Genomic DNA, 10,652 nt, shown 5'->3' with positions numbered 1-10,652 from the left:
GCACAAAAGAGATAAACAATCCAAGGTCAGAAAGAAAGTAAGAGAAGCCATTGCCCTGGAAATAACTTTTGGGTGAGTATTGAGGAAAACCTTCGGCCTAGAAGTGATATTTAGGTGAGTATGGAAGGGTAAAAAGGATGTTAAGGAGACCTTGAGTCTCAGTTTTCAAAAGTAGCAATAAGACATTTACACCAAAAGCTATAAGGCAAGATAAAATGTGCAAAGTTCCCTAAGAGGGAATCCTGGAATGTTTTAAGGAGAATCTTTTGTTCTGGGTTTTAGCTATTGAGAGGGGTGTTGATGTCAGAAATGAGCCAAGAGCAGAGTGTACACTGTAAATGTGACAGGAATAAGACAAATTATTATAATTTTTTTTCAATTTTTTTGTCTTATCCTATCTCCTGGTCAGTAAGAATGTTTTTGTTTGTTGGGTTAGCTCCAGGGCTCTCACAGGAAAGTTCTAAGAGGCCAGGGAGGCTGAAATGATATAGATGTGAAGCGCTTAGGAAGGGAGACAAAATAACCTGAATGTGGGCTTGAAGAATATCTTGGAGTGGGAGCTTAGAGTTGGGAGGAGAGAGACCCTAGGTGAGCCTACACATATTGGGAGAAAAGAAGGGAAGAAATGAAAGAATAGAGGTTTTAGGAACTTTTTCTGTGTTCTTTCTTCAGTATGTTTATGACAGACTACAGGAAAGGTTAAATCAATTGTACATTGATTTGGGTCAGAGTTGAGGTACCTTTCACATACAATGAATCAAGATGGTGTCATATGGTACGTGGGCTTTATGTAAGTTACATCATCAGCTAAGGCATGAAGGTGGTAGAGCGCAAGCAGACTTGGGAAGCAAGAAATCACACCACATAACTAAAAACAAGGCTGTCTGAGGGGAAGTACTGGGACAGAGGTTAGGTTTATTCAAAGCAGTGGAAGGCTTAAAAGTCAAGGTTAGGAAGGTGGTACGTGCTCATGGGCCGGGCAGAGCCTCTGAAATCTCTGAATAGGGTGGCTCAATATCAAAGTGCATTTTAAGACAATTACATTGATAGCAGCATCGGTGGGAAAGGCGATAACAGAGTAAGGGATAGCAATTAAAGAGTTACTGCAAAATCTGGTGCCAAATAACAGATTTGGAAGATTTTTCATGGATTTGATTTGTTTGTTTATGTGACTCAATCAAGGGTTTGATTTTAACTGGATTCAGCCTTAGCCAGAGCTACAAGATGACAATGTGTTCACCAACCTCATTACTGTTTTTTATTTCTATTATTTAGGAGTGACGGAGGACTTACAAAGTGCTCAGGGTAGATCTGGAGTACAATGCAATGGAGCTAGTTTTTATTGAGCCCCCACCAGGTGGCTGGCACAAGGGCCTTGAGCACTGGGCTTACCATATAATTAGAGTTACCAGATCAACACACAAGCCAGCCCCTAGTGCAGAAGGAGACAGAGGGCTGTAACTTAATGAGAGGCAGATGTCAACGGGGAGCAGATGTTTGCAGCTCTTCAGTTATATCAAATTAATCATCTCCTGACTTCAAGGTGCTTCTTGGAGTCCAGGAAATTTCCCTGTAATAAATTGCTCCTGCGATTGATTTTTAAAGTGAGAATGTGTTTGCCACTGTCTTGAATGCTTTAGAACAACTCTTTCTAGAAGCTGAAGAAGTCTTTTAATATGGAAAAAATTAGGTGAAGGTTAAAAACGACCAAATCTAAGTTCCCAGACTGGTTTATAAAATACAGAGGGGCTAACTTTTTACTAATAAAATTAGCTGCTGGTTCTGCACCACAAGTCTGCCCACTTTTTCATTTATTTAGCAAATAATTTTTGCAGACACGATATGTACTGAAGCTATAACATGGAAGGAAAATGTAGATGCCGACCCATGGAGCTTGCGGCATTATGGTAAATAATCATGCAGATATATCTACAACTACAAATGCGAAAAGTGATATAACAGTTATGTGGTTCTTGAAGACAGTTAATGTAGGGATTTGACCTAAGTCAGAGCAGAGAGATCTTTTCTAAGCAAGAGTTACTAGCAGAGTTCTTCCTTCTTTCTTTTTGCTCTCTTCCCTCTCCCTTCCTTCTTCCTTCTCTTTCTCTCCTTTCCCATCTCCCCTTTCCTCCTTTCTTTCTCTTTCCTCCTTCCCAGTCTACTTGCTTTCCTCTTGCCTTTCTTTTCTTTCCTTTTCTCACTTCCCACTTTCTTCCTTCCATCCTCTTTCCTTTTTGTCTTTCGTTTCCCCCCTCACCCTCCCCTCCACCGCACCCTGTACTTTTCTTCTAGTCATTCCCAAACAGTAGTTGAAAACTTGTTAGAGACTCAAGCCCTGTACCATACCTGAAGGGGGCTAGAAGGGTTGATGTACATACAGAGATAAACAGGGAACCGTTTATCTTCAAAGTGCCTGTAGATGATACACAATTAGTTGAAATTTAGGATGGTAGGTGTTATATTGGAGACAGATACAGGGTTTTCTGGGAGGGGCACAAGACTTAGGCCAGAGTATTGGGTAGGAGCAGAGGCCAGGTGAGAAAATGGTTTTAGAAGTGGTGGACATTTGAGATCATTCTTAGCAGACAGCTAGGAGTTATTTAGAAAATAGGGTGGAGGACTTTGCAGTCAGGGGAACACTTCCATGTTTAAAAACAAGAAAAATGTGATGGGAGTGTTGCAACCTGGGGAAGACAAGATATCTAGTGTAACCAGGGTAAATGATGTGAGCTGGGAAGATCTAGAAGATGAGATGGTTGGAGAGATGGTAGGAGCCAGATAAAGAAAAACAGTGCAATATATTGTCCTGTGGGCAGTCATCGAAAGCTTCAAGAAGAGAGTCATATCATCCAATCTACTACTTAGGAAGATCTTTCTCAACAGTAGTGTGGTCCCACCCACTCCCAGCAGATAAAAAATCATGTATCTTTATATTTGGCTTTTCCAAAACATTATTTCAGGCGTGAGGTCTGGCGAGGGCTTTGGTGGCCTCAGAGGCAGGAACAAAATGAAATCTCAAGGTATTTGACTATGACAGTACTGCAGAAGCCCCTTCATCTCTTGCCCAAGTTCTCTGTTCTATAAGACTCCCCCACAAAATGGGTCAGTACCATTGGAGCATCTTCTTAATTGTTGGGACTTTTCTATTGCTGTAGTGATGATAGGTAAACCAATTTCATTGTTTTCAAGGAAAAAAAATAAAAGAATCATGAAAATGATGACAGTTCAGAAAACATTCATTATTCTCAACTAGGTTTTCTCAACCTCAGCACTGTTGGCATTTGGGCTGAATAATTTTGTATGTGTGTGAGGGGCTGTCTTACAATGTTTAATACCTTCCCTGGCCTCTACTCACTAGATGCCAGTAGAAAATCTCTTCCAAGTGGAGGCAATAAAAATGTCCCCAGACATTGTCAAATGTCCCCTGGGTGGGAAAAACTGCCCCTTTTGGAGAACCACTGATTTAAACTGTACAGTTGGAAGTATTGCTGACATGAAGAAATTCAGATAGGATTTAGCCAAGGTGTACTCAGCACATTCTTCCTGTGTTTAGAGTCAGATAGAGAGCGACTGATGGCATCTGATGATAAGTAAATTCCAGTGTTGACTCTAGAAGCATCCCCTCTCTGCACTCTCAAGCCCCTGCTAATTATGAGACCACCCCTTCCTTCCTTTCATCTCCAAATGACTCTAATATGTTATCGTGGCACAGAGCCTACTTTCTCTCCAATTACAAGATCAGATGGACCTTTTTCAATTTGGCTTTCAAAGCTGGTTGCTCCTCAGAGACAGCTTTGCTAAAAGCATTTAATGATTCTCGAGGTAGCCAAGCCTTAGAGGTGCCTATCTACAGCACTGGGCAGGATGGGGAAGCTATCTGGGATTCTGTTCACCTTCCAGGGCTGCTGCCTCTACCATTTCTCTGTCCTCCCCAAGTGAAGCCCACTAGTTTTATGTAGGTTTTGCATTTCATATTCCTATTTCACAGGGTGCCAGCAGCAATATTTCAGACATTTCTAGCCATTGCATGAGGCTGCTTTTCCCCAGTTAGGTCTTGGGTGCTATAGCACAGCTTCACATATTAAAATTAGGATATCTTGGAGTCATCATTAGGCTGGTGACTAGACTTCAAACCCCTTGAGAACAAGGACTCAGTCCTGTTTCTTTGATTTCTCAGTGCTTATACTTCTCTCACATGGTAAGGATGTGAGAGCTGCCCTGCTGGTTGCTGAAAATGCATATCTTCCAGGACACACAGGAGCCTTGGCCTTGCCACATTTGGCAGCAATGTGAGGTGTCTCATCATCTGGAACCTACATTATGAGAGTGAACCCACGTTTTACCTGGAAACTTCAGCTGGGAGAATGTAAGCTATTTTTAACAATGTCCCTTTTTTCCTAACATGGTTCTTTAACAAGGTCATATCATTATCAGTTATTTAATATTTCTAAAATTAGAAATTATCTCACTGCTGTGGGAGCTCAAGCTTCAGGCCAGCCTCTGAGCCTTCTCACACTGGGACTATTGATACAGCCTCTTGGTGAGTCTTCCCGTCCTTCTTTTTATAGTGTATGGTTAGATTCAAAATTCAGCCAGGCTAAACTTTTTTCTCTCTTTAGGTCAGGATTTATACTTATTTAAGGCACTGCAGTGGCCACTTTTAAGCCAAAGAACTGGGATATGGAGGATCCAAGATGGCCGAATAGGAACAGCTTCGGAGTGCAGTTCCCAGTGATAACAGCCCAGAGGGTGAGTGCTCACTGCATTTCCAAACAAGTTTTCACTGCCCACAGACCAGGAGATTCCTGGGCTGAAAAGTGCCATGAGTTTTCAGTGTGGCAGTTTCAGCCAGTGCTGAGTCAGCGCACAGAAACTCACACAAGTCTGGGTGGCCATTTCGAGGGGCACCTGGAATGCCTGGGAGACAGAGCCACCCATTCAACTGAAAGGGAGGGGACTGAGACAGGGAGCCACATGATCTGGCTCAGCTGGTACCACTCCTACAAAACAAGCAATCTGAAATGCTCTGGATTGAGAGTTTTGCAGCAAGTGCAGCCAGACGCAGGATGGTCCAGCTCAGTGGGGGGAAGGACATCCCCCACTACCGAGGGTCCACCACTATCAAGGCAGTTCACACAGAAGCTGGGCAGAGCCTGTGGTAGCTCAGCAACACCTCTGCTGGCAGACTGTGACTAGACTACTCTGTGTGGGGCAGGGCATCTATGAAAAAAGGCAGTAGCACAACAGGAACTTATAAATAAAGCCAACCTTCCTAGGTCAGAGCATCTTGGAAAAGAGGCAGTTATGAGTTCAGCTGCAGCAGACTTAAGGGTATCTGCTCAGCAGCTCTGCATGAACAATGGAGCTCCCAGCACAGCACTTGTGCTCTTATAAGGGACAGACTCTCTCCTCAAGCAACTCCCAATCCCCATATATCCTAAAATACACCTCATAAAAGAGCTCAGGCCGACATCTGGTGGGTACCCTTCTGGGATGAGGATAGCAGAGGATGAAACCGGTGGTAACCCTTACTGTTCTGCAGCCCCCACAGGTGATCCCCAGGTGAGCAGGGTCCAGGGTGGACCTCCAGCAGTCCTGCAGCAGAGGGGCCTGACTGTAAGAAGGAAAACTAAGAAGCAGAAAGAAATAGCTTCAACATCAACAAAAAGGATGTCCACTCAGAGACCCATCCAAAAGTCACCAACTACAAAGACCATAGGTAGATAAAGCTGCTACAATGGGAAGAAACCAGCACCAAAAGGATGAGACACCAAAAACCAGAATGCCTCTCCTCCTCCAAGGGATCACAACTCCTCACCAGCTAGGGATCAAAGATGGATGGAAAATGAATCTGATGAATTGACAAAAACAGGCTTCAGAAGGTGGGTTGTAACAAACTTCTCAGAGCTAAAAGAACATGTGCTAACCCAATGCAAAGAAACTAAGAACCTAGAAAAAAGGTTAGATGAGATGCTAACTAGAATAAACAGCTTAGAGAAGAATAAAAATGACTTGATGCAGCTGAAAAACACAGCATGAGAACTTCGCAAGGCATACACAAGTTTCAATAGCTGAATTGACCAAGTGGAAGTAAGGATATCAGAGACTGAACATCAATTCAATGAAATAAAATGAGAAGGTAAGAATAGAGAAAAAAGAGTGAAAAGAAATGAACGAAACTTTCAAGAAATATGGGATTATGTGAAAAGACCTAATCTGTGTTTGATCAGTGTACCTGAATGTGATGGAGAGAATGAATCCAAGCTGGAAAACACTCTTCAGGATATTATCCAGGAGAACTTGGAGGCAGGCCAATGTTCAAGTCCACGAAATACAGAGAACACCACAAAGATATTCCTCAAGAAGAACAACCCCAAGGCCGATTATCGTCAGATTCACCAGGGTTGAAATGAAGGAAAGAATGCTAATAGCAGCCAGCGTGAAAGGTTGGGTTACCAACAAAGGGACATCCGTCAGATTCACCACACATCTCTCTGCAGAAACCCAACAAGCCAGAAGAGAGTGGGGGCCAATTTTCAACATCCTTAAAGAAAAGAACTTTCAATCTAGAATTTCACATCCAGCCAAACTAAGCTTCATAAGCAAAGGAAAAAGAAAATCCTTTATGGTCAAGCAATTGCTGAGAGATTTCATCACCACCCAGGCCTGCCTTACCAGAGCACCTGGAAGAAGCAGTTAACATAGAAAGGAACAACCAGTACCAGCCACTCCAAAAATGCACCAAATGGTAAAGATGATTGACACAATGAAGAAACTGCATCAACTAATGGGCAAAACAACCAGCTAGCATCAAAACGGCAGGATCAAATTCACACATAACAGTATTAACCTTAAATGTAAATGGGCTAAATGCCCCAATCAAAAGACACAGACTGGCAAATTGGATCAAGACCCATCGATATGCTGTATTCAGGAAACCAATCTCACATTCAAGGATGCACATAGGCCAAAAATAAAGGGATGGAGGATGATTTATCAAGCAAATGGAGAGCAAAAAAAAGCAGGAATTGCAATCCTAATCTCTGATAAAATGGACTTTAAGCCAATAAAGATCAAAAGAGACAAAGAAGGGCTTTACATAATGGTAAAAGGATCAATGCATCAGGAAGAACTAATGATCCCAAACACATACACATCCAATACAGGAAGACCCAGGTACATAAAGCAAGTTCTTAATGACCTACAAAGAGACATAGACTTCCACGCAATAAAAGTGGGAGACTTTAACACTCCACTGTCATTATTAGACAGATCAATGAGATAGAAAATTAACAAGGATACCCAGGACTTGAACTCAGTTCTGGACCTAGCAGACCTAATAGACATCTACAGAAATTTGTACCCCAAATCCACAGAATATACATTCTTCTCAGCACTGCATGACACCTACTCTAAAACTGACCACATAATTGGAAGTACACCACTCCTCAGCAAACACAAAAGAATGGAAATTATAACAAACAGTCTCTTAGACCACAGTGCTCTCAAATTAGAACTCAACTCAAAATTAAGAAATGAACTCAGAACTGCACAAGTTCATGGAAACTGAGCAACCAGTTCCTGAATGTCAATTGGATAAACAATGAAATGAAGGCAGAAATAAAGATCTTCTTTGAAAACAAAGAGAACAAAGGCACAATGTACCAGAATCTCTGGAACACATATAAAGCAGTGTCTAGAGGAAAATTTATAGCAATAAATGCCCACATGAGGGCATTTATCTCCACCCTATCACCAAAATTGAAATAGATAGAGGAGCAAGATCAAAAAAGCTCAAAAGCTAGCAGAGGACAAGAAATAACTAAGGTCAGAGCAGAACTGAAGGAGATAGAGACACAAAAACACCTCAAAAAATCAATAAATCCGGGAGCTGGTTTTTTGAAAAGATCAACAAAACAGGTCACTAGCCAGATAAACAGAAAAGAAAAGAGAGAAGAATCAAGTAGATGCAATAAAAACAATAAAGGGGATATCACCACCGACTCCACAGAAATACAAACTACAATCAGAGATTATTACAAATAACTCTATGCGTATAAACCAGTAAACCTGGAAGTAATAGATACATTCCTGGAAACTTGCACCCTCCCAATCCTAAGCCAGGAAAAAGTGAAAATCCTGAATAGACCAATAACAAGGGCTGAAGTTGAGGCAGCATTTAATAGCTTATCAACCAAAAAAATCCCAGGTCCAGACAGGTTCACAGCTGAATTCTACCAGACATACAAAGAAGAGCTGGTACCACAGCTTCTGAAACTATTCCAAACAATATAAAAAGAGGAAATCCTTCCCAAGTCATTTTATGAGACCAACATTATCCTGATACCAAAACCTGGCAGAGACTCAACAACAAAAAAAGAAAACTTCAGGCCAATATCCGTGATGAACATAGATGCAAAAATCTTCAATGAAATACTGCCAAACTGATTGCAACAGCACATCAAAAAGCTTATCCATCAAGATCAAGTAGGCTTCATTCCAGGGATGCAAGGCTGGTTCAACATATGCAAATCTATAAACATAATCCACCACATAAAAAGAACCAAAGACAGAAACCGCATGATTATCTCAACAGATGCAGAGAAGGCCTTTGACAAAATTCAACAGCCCTTTATGCTAAAAACTCTCAATAAACTAGGTATCCAAGGAATGTATCTCAAAATAATAAAAGGTATTTATGACAGCCAATATCATACTGAATGTGCAAAAACTGGAAGCATTCCCTTTGAAATCCGGAGCTAGACAAGGATGCCCTCTGTCACCACTCCTATTCAATACAGTATTGGAAGTTCTAGCCAGAGCAGTTAGGCAAAAAATAAAATAAAGGCTATTCAATTAGAAAAAGAGGAAGTCAAATTGTCTCTATTTGCAAATGACTGGATTGTGTATTTAGAAGACCCTATCACCTCAGCCCATAATCTCCTTAAACTGATAAGCAACTTCAGCAAAGTCTCAGGATACAAAATCAATGTGCAGAAATCACAAGCATTTCTATACACCAATAACAGACTAACAGAGAGCCAAATCATGAGCAAACTCCCATTCAGAATTGCTACAAAGAGAATAAAATACCTAGGAATACAAATAACAAAGGATATAAAGGACCTCTTCAAGAAGAACTACAAACCACTGCTGAAGGAAATAACAGAAGACACAAACATATGGAGAAACATTCCATGCTTATGATTAGGAACAATCAATATCATGAAAATGGCCATATGGTCCAAAGTAGTTTATAGATCCAATGCTATCCCCATCAAGCTACCAATGCCCTTCTTCACAGAACTGGAGAAAACCACCTTAAATTTCATATGGATCCAAAAGAGAGCCCATGTAGCCAAGACAATCCTAAGCAAAAAGAATGAAGCTGGAGGCATCATGCTACCTGACTTCAAACTATACTACAAAGCTACAGTAATCAAAACAACATGGTACTGGTACCAAAACAGAGATATAGATCAATGGAACAGAATAGAGGCCTTAGAGCCAACACCACACATCTACAACCATCTGATCTTTCACAAACCTCACAAAAACAAACAATGGGGAAAGAATTCCCTGTTTAATAAATGGTGTTGGGAAAACTAGCTAGCCATGTGCAGAAAGCAGAAACTGGACCCCATCCTGACACATTACCCTAAACTCCAGATGGATTAAAGATTTAAACATAAGACCTAACACCATAAAAATGCTAGAAGAAAACCTAGGCAAAACCATTCAGGACATAGGCATAGGCAAGCACTTCATGACTAAAATACTAAAAGCATTGGCAACAAAAGCCAAAATAGACAAATGGGATCTGATTGAACTCCAGAGCTTCTGCACAGCAAAAGAAACAATCATTAGTATGAACCAGCAACCAAGAGAATGGGAAAAAAAATTGCCATCTACACATCTGACAAAGGATCTACAAAGAACTAAAACAGATTTATAAGAAAAAACCAAACAAACCCATCCAAAAGTGGGAGAAGGATATGAACATAGACTTTTTAAAAGAAGACATATATGAGGCCAACAAACATATGAACAAGTGCTCATCATCACTGGTCATTAGAGAAATGCAAATCAAAACCACATTGAGATACCACCTCCCACCAGTTAGAATGGCTATCATTAAAAAATCTAGAGACAGCAGATGCTGGAGAGGATGTGGAGAAATAGGAACACTTTTACACTGTTGGTGGGAGTGTAAACTAGTTCAACCTTGTGGAAGACACTTTGGCACTTCCTCAAGGACCTAGGAATAGAAATTCCATTTGACCCAGCAATCCCATTACTGCGTATATACCCAAAGGATTATAAATCACTCTATTATAAAGGAACGTACACATGTATGTTCATAGTGGCACTGTTTGCAATAGAAAAGACGTGGAACCAACCCAAATGCCCACTGACGATAGACTAGACAAGGAAAATCTGGCACATATACACCACGGAATACTATGCAGCCATAAAAAATGATGAGTTCATGTCCTTAGTAAGGACATGGATGAATCTGGAAACCATAATTCTTAGCAAACTGACGCAAGAACAGAAAATCAAACACCTCATGTTCACTCCTAGGTGGGTGTTGAACATTGAGAACACATGGACACAGGGAGGGGAGCATCACACACTGGGGTCTGTTGGGG

The 10,652-nt window shown here is 41.1% G+C and overlaps 1 long non-coding RNA gene across 1 annotated transcript; it reads left to right on the top strand.

Moving 5' to 3' along the window:
- The first annotated feature begins 333 nt into the window (after positions 1–333).
- LOC144579446 (uncharacterized) lies at positions 334–6,132 on the top strand. Its single transcript, XR_013526986.1, has 2 exons — positions 334–4,749; positions 5,543–6,132. It is a non-coding gene; the product is annotated as an uncharacterized LOC144579446 (long non-coding RNA).
- The last annotated feature ends 4,520 nt before the right edge of the window (positions 6,133–10,652 follow it).

Source organism: Callithrix jacchus, chromosome 1 (assembly GCF_049354715.1).
Source record: "Callithrix jacchus isolate 240 chromosome 1, calJac240_pri, whole genome shotgun sequence".
Taxonomy (NCBI): domain Eukaryota; kingdom Metazoa; phylum Chordata; class Mammalia; order Primates; family Cebidae; genus Callithrix; species Callithrix jacchus.
The sequence above is the reverse complement of the archived record's forward strand: the minus strand, read 5'-3'. Positions and strand labels throughout refer to the sequence as shown.